Source organism: Episyrphus balteatus, chromosome 3 (genome assembly GCF_945859705.1).
Source record: "Episyrphus balteatus chromosome 3, idEpiBalt1.1, whole genome shotgun sequence".
NCBI classification, from domain to species: domain Eukaryota; kingdom Metazoa; phylum Arthropoda; class Insecta; order Diptera; family Syrphidae; genus Episyrphus; species Episyrphus balteatus.
This window is the reverse complement of record NC_079136.1, coordinates 83,773,439-83,790,201: the sequence shown is the minus strand read 5'-3', so window position 1 is coordinate 83,790,201 and position 16,763 is coordinate 83,773,439. Positions and strand designations below refer to the sequence as shown.

Genomic DNA, 16,763 nt, shown 5'->3' with positions numbered 1-16,763 from the left:
GAAATTTATATCCCGCCATATGAGGAAACTTGAGGACGAGAACGAGAAATAGGTAGACCTTCCTTTTACTACATTTATGCGAATGTCAGTGCACATGTAAAACGTAACATGAAGTATTATCCTGCACCGTGACAAGAAATCATCACACAAAATGGAAATGCTGGAGCAGGATCACACACATTCTGTCATTCCATTGCTTAACCGTAATGTAAGTAGGTAACCCACTGCTCCATCTAACTCACTCAAGAAAAATATCTGACAACACTCGAAACGAAACGGTAACGGCAACGGCATATATACAGGACAGGACAGACACATCTGTTGGTTTCAAGTGAAGATTTTAGGAATGTTCCCACGGGGTCTCTACTATAGGTAAGCATTCCTCCCGATCGATAACCACACGTTGTCCCACTACACTATAACCTAAACCTATCTACTATCACACATATCTATATGTTTGTTTTCCCGCCATTCCAACGACACCATCATCATCATCATCATGCTCCATTTTCTAAAAGGACAAGGGAGAAGAAAGATAGGGATTCCAATCCCAATCCCATCCATCGCTATGCACTGCACAACTCCACTTCACTGTCATGTATTGGCTCTTAGCCACAAATCAATACTGATTTGCATATTTGTGCCGCAGGCTTTGGCTCGAGCTTGAGTGCAGGCAGGCACCTCTCACAATGTAGTATCAATGTTGCCAGAATGAAAATAAAAAAAAAAACTAGGATACACAGAGAAAACTTGAAGGCACGAAAATTCAATGAAATGCTGCACTTCATCAAATTGTTCCTTTGAGCAAAATCTTTCTTATATTGAAATTTTTGTTGAATGTGTCTTAAAAATGGCAGAAAGAAAAAAAGAAAGTATGGAAACAAAAAAAAAAAAAAAGTTGAAAATAAGAACACTTAAAAGCAAGATGTGTCAAGGAGAACTTGCAACTTAAGTGGTTTTGCCTTATGTTGATGGTCTTTGAACACTTTCACTTTTTTTTTTGTTTGCTGTATCTATAGAATAAGCCAGAGCTTTAGGCTTTTTTCACTTATCATCTCATTTATAACTATTTTGAAGGAATTTATTTTTAAAGTATATTGATTAGGGTGTATTTATAGACACTATTTAAACTGTTGCTAAGAAAGTTTGAAGTTTATTCTTTTTCAATTGGATTGCATTGGTTCAAGTCCATGCTAAGTCAATATGTAGTTAAAAACATTTGAATCCATTCCATTCAAGATGAATGTAGTGACCACAAATGCGATGAAGAGGCCTTTTCATTTTCGAAAAAAATACATAGATATCCGGCTATGTGAAGTTGGCACCCCCAAATGCTAATTTGGGGGTGATTGCCTAAGGTTAGCTCAACTTTTTTTTTTCTTTATTGTACTATTTTTTTTTTTTCAAATATAGGTACAACAAAAAACGGTTTTCATATCAGAAACCGAAAAAATTGTGATTTTTTTTTCCTGTGAAAAAATCGTTAGTTTAAAATCGTGGCTTGTTTTTTTGTTAGTTCAAAAAATAAAAAATTTAGAAAAAGTAAAAAAAAAAACAATTTTTACACTGAAAAAAAATAAATTTTGATTTTTAAGAGGTTGGTAATTTGGAAAAAGTTTTTTTTTCACAATTTTTCAACTAAAAGTGGGCTAACGAAAAAAAGTGATGAAATTTGTTTTAACTACCATGGTTAATTGAGAAAAAGGACAATTTTTACACTGAAACATTTTTTTTTTGATTTTTAAGAGGTTTGTAATTTATAAAAAGTTTTTTTTTTTGTTATATTTTTTTAACTAAGGGCAGACCAACTATGAAAAAGACCAACGAAAAAAAAAATTCGTTGAAATTTCCAAGATTGGTTGAGAAACGTGGTCACTGTGGTGTATGCGTACTTTTTTTTTTTTTTTTTTTTTTTTGAGGTGAATAAAAACTAATGCTTTTATAATTTTTAAACTAAGCGTAGGATATCCAAATAAAAGTTGGGCTAGCCTGTGCTAACCTTGGGCAAACAAACCACGGTTTTAAATTCACAATTTTGTCACAGTAAATATAATCACAATTTTTTCGATTTCTGATATGAAAAAAAGTTTTTTTATATATCTTTTGAAAAAATAGTGGAATAAAGTTGGGCTATCCTGGGCTTACGTTGGGAAAACGAACCGCAGTGCAAAACCAACAATTTTTACACTGAAAAAAAAAAAAAATATTTTTTTTGTTTTTGTTTTTTAGATCTAAGGGTGGGCTAACGAAAAAAAATCTTGAGCTATCCTGGGCAGGTTTGGAACCAGGAACTTTTGAAAAAAATTAGCATTTGGGGACCAACTTCACATAGCCCTTGCATAAAAAACTGCATTTGAAAAAATTCATCGAGTGGAACATCAAAAGAATCGTTTGGTTGCTGAGTTATGGGCATCCAAAAATTTTTTTTCTACCACTCCACAATCAATAAATTATGGCCACAAGAGTTTGGGTAGGTATCAAAACGATGCTAACCAGCGCTATTGGGCCTTTCAGCGCATTGTTGGGGTCCGCCATTATTTTCCGGGTGCAATTCTGGTGTCATCCCGGGAAATTCCACAAATGCTTATTTCGGAGTTGATTTCGTCATCAGAAAGAGGAATTCTTGCAAGGTCGTGAGTGGAGACCACTTAAACCCTTCAGCTTTATTTGAGTTTCTAGATTCTACCTACTCATTTGCATAATAACATATTTTGCAATAAATACACGTATACAATGTGCCGTAAGGCCTATAGTAATATTATTTAAGTATTCGAAAGGCACCACTCGTAAAGAAGCAGATTTTATTAAGTTCCACAGAATAAAAACAGTTCGTGACCTCTTTCAAGCTCCACAACGTCCATTTGACTAGTTTTTATACTGAAGTGCGGATGATGGATAGCTTACCGTTTATCTATTTTGCTGGGCTGCCTTAGCTTTGTTATTATTGAAAAGCACATCGACGACAGCGTTAAGGTGTCAGCTATTCATCAATCGTGATTCGTGAATAAATTTCTCTTTGGCAGATCTGAAGCATCTATTAAATATGCGAGTGATGGGCGAAGTGCCTGTGAAATATGCCAATTTTTTTTTTTTTTTTTTACTTTATCATTGTACAAGTAGTGGGTTTGTGTACCTCCTTTTGCGTCGTTGGGGCTACTAACTCCATTACAATGGATTTGCCTAATGGTTCCTTATGCCCTCGGCGCTCTTTTTCTCTTTCCATTTGCCAACTATTGCTTGTTCGGATTTGGTGATGGTGGTAGTTTTAAAAGAGATTGATGACGTTTCGCAGGGAATAGCAATTTAGCCTTGCCACGCCCGCCACCACCAAAATTAAAGCTTCTTCTTTTGCCTAAAAGTTAAAAGCTAACGACTTATACCTTAGAAAAGGTGGTATAGCCCCAGCAAAGACCCCTTTGCTGGTAGATGTTCTTTTTTTTTTTTGTTCCATTTTCCATATACAAAAAGCCTTCGGTCTTCTTTATTGATACGACAATAGGTTTGGCTGGGGGTAGTTCGGTGCGGGGGGATTAATTTTCAAATTTATTTAAGATTCCCTAAGTATGGGGAAATGGAACGTTCATTATTTGCTTTTAATTCAGCAAGCGATGGAGATAAGATAAAGTTGATGGAGTTTATTTGTGTTCAAAATTCCTTTCGTTTTATCCCGAAGAAAGAAATATAATCGAGAGAATGAAGAGGACCGGTTGTTGGTGGAGGGCTGGTGGTGAGGTAAAATAAGCCACTTTTTGTTTTTGAAACACGATGAGAAGCGGATTTGGAAACTGTGGAAAAAATCTAATTTATTACTTCACTTTAAGACATTGCCATTATAAGAAGTACTTGAAACGCTAATAAACCATCAAGGATTAATTTTGTGATTTATTGCGTTCCGTAGGGGTTGTTGTTATTATTTTTTTTATATTGTATATGTATATATTTTCAATCTTTTGGTGTATTCATTACAGTTAAGAAATAACAAAAAAAGGAAATAAATATAGAGGCTGAAATGTGTAGGCACATGCACACGCCACACATATACATACAATGACGGCAATTACCTTTGACTTTTCGTCGAAACTTAAAATTACCAGATTTAATACGGGAAGAAAAAAAAAACAACTGTGAGAGATTTGTGTTGCTCTTTCTTAAAATAAAAAAAAAGTAATCTGTGGAAGGACGATTTAATGAAGTCAAGGGCTAGTGAATTATAATTCTCGACCAATAGACTGCAAGAATGGAAGGGACCCACAATTTTTTGCCAAATCCCATCTAAGCCAAGCAGAGATGCATTTTTCACGACAAAGATAGTCTTGGAGGCTTCGTCAATTGTTGGAGGTTGGGTCAATCCCATCAGAGAACCTCTATCGTGACACTATATCACACCATTGCGCCTTGTTTGAATAAAGCAAACTTGATTGTTTAAATCAAACACTCAATAAAACCAAACAAACTTGCCAACTGCCATATAAAAGTTAAAATAAATTTAATTTTAATTCAAAACGATCTTGAGATTCAGGTTTGTTTGTGTTTTACAGCAAATATGGTCATACTATATTATTGCTATTGAAAATTCAATTTAATTTATTATTAAAAAAATTAAAATAAATTTAAATTTATTTTCCAGCACATTTTCACGGGACGAATTTAATTTTAAAATAAAACAACAGAATATACATATTACATATCTTCTTTTCCAAAAACGTTAATTTTTAATAATTGTTTTGTCTTCACTTTATTTTTATTTTTTCTAATTAATTAAACATCATTTTAAATTATATTTTACAAAAAACCAAGTATGCCATTTGATTTCTGTATCAAAAGGAATTTTTAGAAAACAAAAAAAAAAAAATTATAAATCGGTAGAGCCGTTTAAAAAAAAATAATTGTTTATATAAACATTTTTTAACATTTTTCAAAAAAAAATTTGGTAAGTCATTTTAAAGAAAATATTAAACACAAACATAAAACAGAAGTTTCGATAAATTTATCAATTCATTTTCAAAAAATTGATTTAAAAAAAAAAAAAGTTTCAAATATTTTTTAAAAATCCAAAAATGTGGTTTTCGAAAATTTTGTTAAATTTTTATACAAGAATTACTTTCTAGTTTTTATATAAAATCGGCTATGTGCGTTTCGAGAAATTCTTTAATCAAAAAAACTGTTCTGTGGCAGGTACCATTAATAACGATACAAAAAATGTGTTTTTGTTTCAAAAGGCTCTTTTATGTCAACACAACGCGCTAGTATTACAAGAGACTATAATAACTCAATATTTTTTTTTGCTTGAGGTGACATCGAATGTGTAAAACACAATAACATTAGATATATCTATGTATCGAATATTTTAAAAATTGGTCAATAGTTAATTGCATTATTTTTATAAAGGTACTCGATAAAAAAATTATTTTTTTTATAATTTGGAACAGTTTGTAAATAAACAGTTTTTTGCTGATTTAGCGAAAAATTTTTTTGAGTTACTTCAGTCTTGTAATACTTGGGCGACAAAAATTTGAATCAAAATCGTTAGAGCCGTTTGAAAAAAAGGAACTTTTTTATTTCCGTTGTATCCTGTATTACCAAACACCCATGACAGACTTTTAACCTACGCTCAAAACAGACGAGCTAAAAAAGATTTTTTTTTTTCATTTGTATTATACATCATACATGTTTTATCTACCGATATCACAAGTGAAAATGGTAAACATTTTTTAAAAGTCATATCCCCAAAAAATTTTTCCATGAACATTTCTCGATACGAATTTCGAATTAAAATTCATGCAAGAAACTTAACCTAATTGGGTGTCTAAAAAATGATTTTTTTTTAAACTAGTGTAATTAGGTACTACACAAAAAGGGTTACCTACTAGTTTTATTTTTTTTTTTTTTTCAAAAATTTTGTTTATAATTTTTTTTTAAATCTCTAATGATTTTGATTGTTTTTAAAGAGCTACATATTGATAAAGAAATCAAGCTGTGTACTTGTTTTCGAGCTCAACGAATGAATTTTATTTTTTTTTTTTTAATTTACATTTGCAGACTTTTATGTATATAAAAAGGTTTAGTACGTAATTATAACAACTTGAACTGTAAGAGCAAGTTTGTCATGCATTTAACTATTTAGGGACGACTCGTTTTAGTACATTAAAAATACTATTTTATTTCGAGTTCTCACTAAGCGCAATTTTTACATACATTTTATTCCCCGTCTAAAAAATCCCAAAAAAAACGAACAACAAGAAATTTTTAAAATTTTTAAAGTTCAAGCTTTATGAAATTGTTGCCTGCACTCTTCACACCTTTCCTCGGCGATCTTAGAGAATATACATAATAATACAAGGACCTTGTGCAATTCCAAACTTGAAGCTTTTTCCGCTATTTTTTCGTTACAACTTGCAATGTTTTAAAGATAGGAACAAGTAGGTACTCAAGTTTTATAATTTATTCTTTAGGCCTGCGACCAACAGATATTGTAATAATCTTTAGATTAGAAGGGTAAAAAGGGGTAAATGGTTAATGGGCATTGAACTGCAAATTATTAAATTCTTTTGTACCTAATAAAATAAATTCAATTTAAATTTATGTTTTCATTAAATCTTATATGTTCAAACTTAAAAAAAAAAAAAAACTATATTTAAAACTCTTGAATTTGACGCCCTTTATCTGCTCTTCTTACAAATAATTACACTTACCGTCTTTCTTCGCAAGGTAAAGAATTCTTATGATATTCCATTTTTATGATTTATGTTAGTTTTAAGTGGACGAATACTGTTTTTTGTTCTCGTTGTCATTCCGCTTTGAAAAAATCTTATACTGTTGGCTTTGAAGATTCAAATGTTTCTCATAGGTATCCATCGTCTTCGATTCTCAAAAATTTAATTGGATTCCAAATTAAATAAAATAGATTTATGTATCTGTATTTTTTGTTAGAATTATTTTTTAATTCATTAATTTATTATTTAATTTTATGACATAAGAAGAAGTGATTTATAATTTGATCTTAAATCGCAAAGTTGATTTGCTTAAGTACGATTCACATCAAGATGTTGGCGCTAGCAGCTGATTAAGTCGCTGTTAAACATTAAATTGTAAATCCTTGCTTCCTACTTACGAAGTTGAACATGTTAAACTTTGTCAAACGCTGATAGATAGTCTAACACCAACGTGAGCAACTTTACTGGGAGTACATACATACGTGAAAAATATTTTATAATAATTTTTAAAGTCATCTTTAAAAAAAAAAGTTTGGGACTCTCAATTGTACTCGAAAATCCGGGCCTACGAAAAATTGATGATCATCTCTCTTCAAATGAAAAATTCTGGAGGATACACAACATGAAAACAAAACTTGCCTCAACCTTTTCCTGAACAAAATGTACAAAATTATCCCCCCCCCCCCCTACAACACCGCCATGGGCGTAGCTAGAGATTTTATCTAGGGTGGGCCAGATGTTATCATCGACCTGAAGCCATAACCATGAGTGTGCAATTTTTTTTACTAGGTCATATAAAGCAAGTATTGGTTTCGTGTCGAAAAAAAAATTTGAGGTGTTAATCAAAAGCAACATTACGATGGTGGAGAATTAAGAAAAAGTGGATCTAGGAATTCTGTCCGTGCGTCTGTACTTTCATGTACACATTTACACAGGCATAAACCAGTGGACTGATTTTCTTCAAATTTGATACGGATGATTTTTATAGAATTTTGAAAGTTGTTTTTTTTTTGTTCTTTTTCTACCTTAATTAGAAAGTTTACCCCCATACAAATTCTTCAAGTTATACCAAATAACTGGAAAACGGCTCTAACGATTTTGATTAAACTTTGCAGGAGTAAAACTGCATTTTTAGTTTTTCTCAAAAAGTCTAATAACAAAAAAAATTATTTAACAAAACTTTGCCCTGAATGTCGGCTCTTCCCCAACATCGACAAAATGTAATCGGCAACTCATTTTTTTTGAAAAATGTGTGTTTTTTGTTCAATGGTATCGTATTTTGTTAATATCTTTCAATATAAAAAGGAATCAACTCCAAATACGCAATATACTTTTGATAGTTACTGGTTTTTCTTTTTATATTGTTTAGTGTAATATGGTATTCCGTTTTTTTAAAGTTTGTTATATCAAAATGCAATTGGATGGAGTTACATCACTTTTATTTTGAGCGACACAAAAGTTGAATTCAGTCGCAATTTATGACAGCGATTGGCTTTAAAAACTGACCTTTCCAAGTTTTCAATTTTATTTGCTTTATTTTTTTGTTTAAGGTGCTCTTGAAACTTAAGCCAGAAGTGTAGGTACATATAAAAATAAAAATTTGTAATTAAAAGTTGTTGTATGCGGGTGACTATATGACTCTAAAGCCATATTTTAAATATTTAGCAGAGGATACATTTTTGACATTTGAATGTCTGGTGAATAAAACATTATCTTTAGCTCAATTTAGCTGTGTGAATTTGGATACATTTTTAACGTAGATAAATATTTTTTTTCTGCAAATCGAAAGAAATAATGATTTAAAAAAAAAAAAAGTATAAATATTAACAATTTACAAACTTCCAACACGCGTTGTCATGTGAATTTTATTTCTGTGTTGCCGTTAATGGGTAACTAACAATTTTTTTCATCATCAATAAAATGAAATATACCTATTGAAAAATATAAATTTTTCCTAATATACACTCATAATTTTGTACTAATTTTCCAATTTTCTTTCTTTATTTTCAGTTTTTGATTAGTTATTGAAAAAAATACTCAAAAAATTTATTCTCTGAAAATAAAAATTAAACCGGCTCTTAGAGCAGGATAAATTTTTGACAACTGAAATTATCCTTTCACCTCAAAAGTGTCAAAAATATATTCTCGGCTTAGTATTTAACCCGATTCACACACAATCTAAGGCCCAATAAATTTTTAACAGCTGAAAATTTTTTATTAACCTCAATAGTGTCAAAAATTTTACATGCTGTTAACTATTTAACACAATTCACACATTGAAAAAGCTAATTATTGAATCCGACCTTTTAGACTGCTCATATAAACGGGGTATTTATACATATCGCTGACTAAGAAAAATATACATAAACACAAGGCTGGTTGAAAAAAATCGAATTTTTTTTTGATTTTATACTCCGATAGATTGCCAGACATCTCTAGAATATAGGTACTCACCAAATATGAAATCTTTGTATTAACGGAAAGGTCCTTCGCTTCGCAATTTTCCATTTTTTATATTATCCTCCTACTAAAAAAAATCATGTTTTTATAAATCGGCTTTTTAGCAGGTTTCTTTACATATTCTTGTAGGAAATTGAACGCTCTACAAAAAAGGCCTTTGACACCATTTTCGTTTATCTAACCGTTTAAAAGATATTTGACGTCCAAAAATCTTAATTTTGTAAAAAATTAAATTAAATTAAAAAATTAATTTTAGTTAAAAAATTAATTTAATTATTAAACTACATACAGCCCTATAATTCTCAGCAAGCGATATTAAAAAAAAAAGAGGTAGTGGGAGCTAAAACCAGACTAAAAGTTCCGTAGAACTGTCGGTTTTTCTAGGGTGGGCCATTGATTTTCTAGGGTGGGCCTGGCCCACCCAGGACCCCCCCTTCCTACGTGCATGAACACCGCTTACTTTCAGCCTATACTTTCTCAAGATGAGTCCAAATACTGCTATGTATCATTTATATTTTATAACATTTCCGTATCCATTTTCTATTCCACTACCAGACCACCAGTAATTACAACCTCAGCAGTTAATTCAATTATTTCGTATGGAACTTTCGTTGTGCAAAGTGGCAAAGTCCTTATACTACATATAAATGTGATGTTATGGTTTTTGCATACACGAACTTTTGCGTATAGTTTACAACCGAAATGCCTTTGTCCAGCACGAAAAGATAGAGATACTCGGTATCGCTGTCCCAAAAGTTTGTTTGCGCTTTATCACATTTCCCAGACAAAAAAGAAGAAAATTTACAAAAAAAAAAAACCTATCATGGCCTGGATAAAGGGCAAACGCCTAGATATGCACCTCGGTTATATGTGAATGTACTCAAAATGCTGCCAATTGGTAAAGAAGTCCTGTGTATATTCCCCCAGGAGAAGAAATTCGTACGACCAACGGACAAAAAGGACCAACAGTTCGGCAAACAATCCTTACGGCGACTACGACGCTCATAAATATCACTTGATTCACTTTGCGATTTCTGCAATCTGATATAAATGATAGCATAGAAAAAGCACAGGACACATCCTTAAAAGTAGTCTATCTACTGGTCTATACTCTATACACACTTATATCTGCAGCCGCACAGCGGACGTGAATAACTTCTCCTGGTCAGGGATGCAATTGCAAAGGGTTGGGAATGGGGATGGGAGACACCTGCTCACCCGTATGTGTAGAGAAGGTGCAAAGCATCCATTTGGTTAAATTCAAATGCGACACGTCCCGTTTTTTGTTCGTCCTTCTCGGCAAAGTACGAACGAACTTCTCCTGCAATTGCAACCAAGCAACTTTCCCAACAACAACTATACTGGCCATCTGCCAATATAGGGCTTTAATTTACATATTGAAAATTCGTATGTTCCTAACTCCTGATCCCGTGTGGCCCGCTTGGAACTGGAACTGGCCATAGCTATACTGTTTCTACACGTCAATTTCTGGTCGGGAGCCATTTTGAGTTGGAGAAACTTTTGCGTTGTCGTTTATTTGCATGCTCTTCTCTTTAATTTTTGTGACTGTGACGGTGAGTGGACAAGCTTTTCATCTACATTTGTGATGCCGATGCCCAATGATGACAAAATGTTTTTATTTTCGTCCTGTAAACTTTTTCGAAAGGTTTTTTTTTTGCTTGTTTTTCCTTTCAACACACAAAACAGGAAAAAAAAAAAAATAAGTGGAGTAGCTATTTTTTTGTTCAGCTTTTTGTGATGTTCCAATTAAAATGAGTTTTTCTCTTGACTTAGTCTCAGTTTAATTTTGATTAATTTTTTTTTATTTGGAAAGTTAATTTGGAAACGGCAAATATACGTTACTTAAGAGACCGTCAACCAAACCGATATGGTGATGACAGACGTTGGAGGACGACAAGAGAAAAGTTAATTTTAGGTTACAAGTGGAGTTTTCGACTTTCATCTTATTATTTTTTTTTTTTTGTTCTGGTTTCATTTTTTTTTGTAACTTGGTTTGTCCGTTTAATTTGGTTGGGATTTTTTTTTTTGTGAGGAGGCGCGATGGTTAATATTGACTTTTTAATTGTTTAATGACTGAATTGATGTCTGATGCTTGTAAGTGGTTTTAATTGCTAAAATGCTAATTAGAAATTCAATTAGAACTCATCAATGGACTCTTGAAATGCATATTAAATTAATTGGAATAAGAGCGAAATTTGAGTTTGTAATTGATATTATAAATAATGTGTGTCTACTTTGGATTACAAAGTGCAGCATAAAATGTTTACATTAGAATATGACAAAAAAAAATTGGTAATTAATTATAATTGAGTTTACGGTAACCTGGAAGACCTAAAAATGTTAATTTTTGAAAAATTTTGGACTTCCCTGAAATTTTATGAGATCTGCTTAATCTACTTTTGCATGGAAATCCCCAAAACGTCATCCGTCAACGCACAGACAACGTCAAAACCTAGAAATGTGCGTCAACGAGAGTGACATTGAAGAAGTAAAAGAGTTAGCAGTATTTTTGCTAACGATCTCACGACATGAAACATACCCGAATAGCACAGATGGGTTTTAATTTAGCAGATGTAACTCCAGTTAAACAATCTAATTGTTTTCCATTAATTTCAGAAACATATTCTTATACAATATTGTAACCCGAACAGCCGCATTTCCCCTCTTGATTTGACACAAATTTGTGGCAATTCTGTTTTATAAAGGTTAAATTTTGTTATTTCTTGGTCTTATTTGTGTTTTCTGAACTAAAAACTGTTTCATGAAAGTTAACCTAATAAGTGTGCAACTAAGAATGAAGTCGAACATCAGCTTTACTTATGTTGTAGAAATGTTAAAGAAAGTAGTGACTTTTATTATTTTTGTTAGGATTTGTTATAATTAAACGAAGTGTTTGTTTTCGAAAACATCTAAAAAGTTTCCCAAAAGTTATTATTCTAATTCTCATAAAATGTTTATGTCTTACGATGTTATAAAAAAGATAAAAGTCCAAAGTACTAAATCAATATAATACGTATAATAATTATGATTGAAAATGCAGGTTTTAGGTGTTTATGAACGGAAATTGTAATGCAATTACTATTTTTATCATAAAGATTAATGTTTTGCCTTTATAAAATTCACGCGCCACATAAAATATTGAAATTAGAGAAATAAATTGAAAATTAAAAAACAATAATTTTTTGTATTTAGGTACAAAAGACGGAAAAAAACTGGGTAATGTTAGAAAATGGAATATACATCCCTTTTAACTGAAATTTAATATGAAACAGCAACAAGAATATGAAAAATAATTTTAAAATTCATCACGTTAAATCATTTCGAATTTTGATGGAAGTCAAAATGGCGCTTGTTGCAAGAAACCAAACTAAAACAAGAGAATTTCAAATTAAAACTTTCATGTTATTAAACATATAACTTGAACAAAATAGAAACTTAATGTTGTAAAACAATCCCTTTCAACCATTTAACAATTTTGGTGCAACAGAGAAATATGCTAGTTTATAGTTTATACTTTGTCAGGCTTGCCATGGGTATTTTTTGTTTACATTTTTCCTTTTTTCCACTTTAAGTGTGTTTTTATTTTAAGTCACATTAAACCTTCAAATGCTAATTGCCATCTTTTTTAAAAACACAATAAATATGAAATTAATAAAAAACAAAATGGCTGCAATCACTTTCGATTAAAAAAACATCTGACTTTCTAGGCATCTATTGAAATATGGAACGAATTGTTAAAAAAATATCAAAATTAGATATGACTTTTATACCTATGTGAAAATTTAATTTTGTATTATGTTGGTATTTGTAATAATATTAAAATATATTTTTGTTTTTCCATCCAGAAATCTACAATTTTTGTTTTCTGGCCTGTAAATTTGTTTTATTGTCTTAGGCAACTCTGGCATATAATAACATTTCGTTTTGCTTCCATGGATTTACAACTAAGTACTACAACTAGCATCATCTGTCAAAATGGAATTAACAAAAACTATAATTCGGAGCTCCAGAAACATAACTATAATATCATTTGGAACTCGTTGTTGTTTCAACTTCAATACATAAAAAAATGTTGTAATTCTAGTTCTATATTTGTTAAACCAAACTTTCAAAAACTTAAGTGTAATAAAAACTCTTGAACGAAAAACAAAACAGTTGAGCTACAGTCAGTGTCAGTAAAAAGTTAACAGTTTACATTTAAAATTCTTTTTTGTCTAGATTTGTCCATTAATTTTATTTTAATAGTTTGGAAGTTTTATTCATGTATTCCTACTTAATGATTTTTTTAACATTAAACCGGTTAAATATTTGTATGAAAACGTGCTAAATGATTTCGCATGATAATAATTATTATTATAATAGTCTTAGATTTGAGAGGAATTGCTCTGCAATATGTTTTTTTTTTATGTTTTGAACAAATATGATAAAATAAATTCATATACGTACCAATAATAGTTGAAATAGCTAGGAAGGTTTTTTTTTCTTTGAAAACCAATTAATGTGAAACATTCATTAGACGCTGACTGTATATCTTAATGTTGTAGATGAAAAAAAAAATGGTTCCTTGACAGTTTGGTTTCACCAAACTGTTAATAAACCAGAATAAAACAAAAAACACTGGGTAAAGAAGAAGACAACAGAACATAGAATCGACTGAGTTACATTGATGTTTGATTCTTGTATCTGAAAACTTTTCTTAGTTTGACATTTGCTAAGCAAAACTATTGAAAAATCAGCATAAAACAGAAACATCCCTGAATGACAAAGATACAAAATCATATTTACTATTAAGTTACATTGATGTTTGAATGTTATATTTGAATCAGTTCTTGATTTGGCATATGTTTAATCAAACTATTGGTAAACAAAAACAAAATAAATACATTTAAACATGAAATTGTATACACTACATATTATGTTATAACAACGATTAAGTGCTTAATTCTATGACCGTTTATTTGTTGTATGTTGGTTGTTTTGTTTCATTAAACTGTGGAACAATAACTAAAATAAAACAAAAACACCACTTAAGAAGGGATATGCCTGTATACTAGGGTGGATCGATTTTGTTTTTAATATTTTGATATAAACCATTGATACCTAGAATGTTATCAAAAAGGTATGTCTAACTGAGTGAAAAATAAAAAAAAAAACAATCAACTTTTAAATACTTTTTTTTTAACAAATACCTTAACTAATTATGGAAATGGAGAGCTAAACAATTCATGTTTTTTAATTCATAACGCATTTGTTCAGATTTTTCCTAGAGTGAGAATTAAAAGTCAAATATAACTTTTCTTTCATATTTTACACTCAGTGACAACTTTTTATAAATGACCGAAGTCAAAAAAAAAAAAAAACTTAAGTTAAATCGACCCACCCTAACGCTCAATAAGGAAGTTCAAGTATATTTGTTTAATAAAGACATCGAATAAAATGTAGATTGTAAAGGGAAATAAAAAAGTTAGTGCTTTCTTAAAAATTGTATTGTTGGTACAAAAAATGATTTTAATTTGTCTTTTACCAACTACTTGAACCATTCCAATGTTATTTAAATATTTTGTTCCATCCTTAAATATTCTAATTAGTATCATAGTTTGAGTGATGTTGTTAAATCGTTTTTTATGTATTTAAAATTATTCAAAACTAAAGATTTTAATTGAGTTACTCACTTGTTATAAGAGAATGCTGCATAAAGGTTTTATCAACATTTTAGTTGAAAGAAACCAAAATCGAAATTGAATAAGAGTAAATATAACTTTTTACCAACTTTTAACTTGGAGACTTGTTTATAATATCTAAACAACATCTGATTTTTTAAAGAAACAAGTTTGAACTTAATTAAAACCTATAAACAGCATTTCGAATAAAAAAGTTTCAAACAATTTTTTGGGTACAAAAATAAAACTGAGTTACAACGGCATTCGTTTCAGATAACCTCAGTATGATACAAATGCAACAAAAATCTTGTTGCAAATCGTATTTTGTGCTATTCGGGTAGATTTGAACGTGGCACAGAATTGAAAGTCAATTTTAACATCAGGGAACATTTACCTACGCCAAGAACCGTCTAATCGTATAGTTTCAGAAAACGAATATTGTATCGGGGTAAAAAATGCCCGAAAATTCGGTAAAACTGTAAACGTTGATACAAAATTTGCAAAATTTGTATTTTAAGCAAAAAAGTGCACGAACAAATTGGTTTCAGTTTTTTTTTAAACAATGTTTTACCCAGTTAAAAATAACAGTCATAGTCTAGTGCATTTATGATAGGTATTCATATATGGGCGACCCAGCAGTTTGTACCATCCCCAAATTTGTTTGGCTCATTCGATAGAGCATTATCTTAATATCATTACCCTGATTTTTCGCACTCTCGAAATTCACCTTTCGGCCGCCATCTTGGATTTTAGTTTTGAATGAATATCTCGATTTCTATTTATCCTACATAAAAATTGTGTAGACAAGAAACGTAGGCAATTACATTTTGCGTCTTTTATGTTAGAACATTTTTTCGATATTCTGAATATTAAAAAAGTTACAAGCCAAAAAACAGAAAAAAATGACAATAATTTTAAAGATTTGAGCACTTTTTATCAAAATTATGAAAACACCTTCCGAGATAAGATTATTCACCCTAAAATTCTCTACAACTCTGCTATACAACTTTTTTTTCTATGGCTATAATTAATAAAGTTATTAATACTTTTTTGTTAAAAAAATACCCCTTTTGTACGCAATGAAGAGACTTAAATATAAAAAAATTGCAGGTCCAGAATTTGCTCTTGTAACATAAAGCTATAAAATACTCACTAATCATTTAAAATTTAAGATTTGGTAAAAAAAAATCAGGAAAAAGTAAAGATAAAAAACACAAACAAAAAAGAGCATTTTTAACAAAAAAAAGTATTAATAACTTTTGTATTTGTAGCGATAGAAAAAAAAGTTGTATAGCAGAGTTGTAGAGAATTTTAAGGTGAATAATTTTACCTCGGAAGGTGTTTTCATAATTTCGATAAAAAGTGCTCAAAACTTTAGAATTGTCACTTTTTTCTGTTGTTTTTTACTTTGTTGGCTAGTATAACTTTTTTAATATTCAGAATAACGAAAAAGTGTTCTTAACATAAAAAACGCCAAATTTAAATGTCTACGTTTCTTGTACACAAAACTTTTATGTAGGATAAATAGAAATCGAGATATTCATTAAAAACTAAAATCCAAGATGGCGGTCGAAAGGTGAATTTCGAGAGTGCGAAAAATCAGGGTAATGATATTCAGCCAAGCTCTATCGAATGAGCAAAAAAATTTGGGGGGTGGTACAAATTGCTGGGTCAAATTATAAATGCACTTGGACTATCAATGTCGTGTGTTTTCATGATATTGGCGGTTTTTTTTATGCCTAAAAATTTTTTTTCTAAAAAAATTGAAATAAGTTTTTCGTGGACTCTTTTTAGTGCTTAAGACATTTACAAAATTTTAAATTTTATTTAGAAACTTTTGAAACCGTATATATTTTGAAATTCAGCCTTGTTCAAGGATGCTCTACTGGGAATACCAAAAAGACTGTTA

General features: G+C 30.5%; 1 long non-coding RNA gene across 1 annotated transcript in view; it reads right to left on the bottom strand.

Moving 5' to 3' along the window:
• LOC129914653 (uncharacterized) overlaps positions 1 to 6,753 on the bottom strand; it is a 47,605-nt gene extending 40,852 nt beyond the window's left edge. Inside the window, exon 1 of the long non-coding RNA XR_008772220.1 lies at positions 6,693 to 6,753. This is a non-coding gene — a long non-coding RNA (uncharacterized LOC129914653). The remainder of the gene's footprint in view (positions 1 to 6,692) is intronic.
• Positions 6,754 to 16,763: the final 10,010 nt, after the last annotated feature.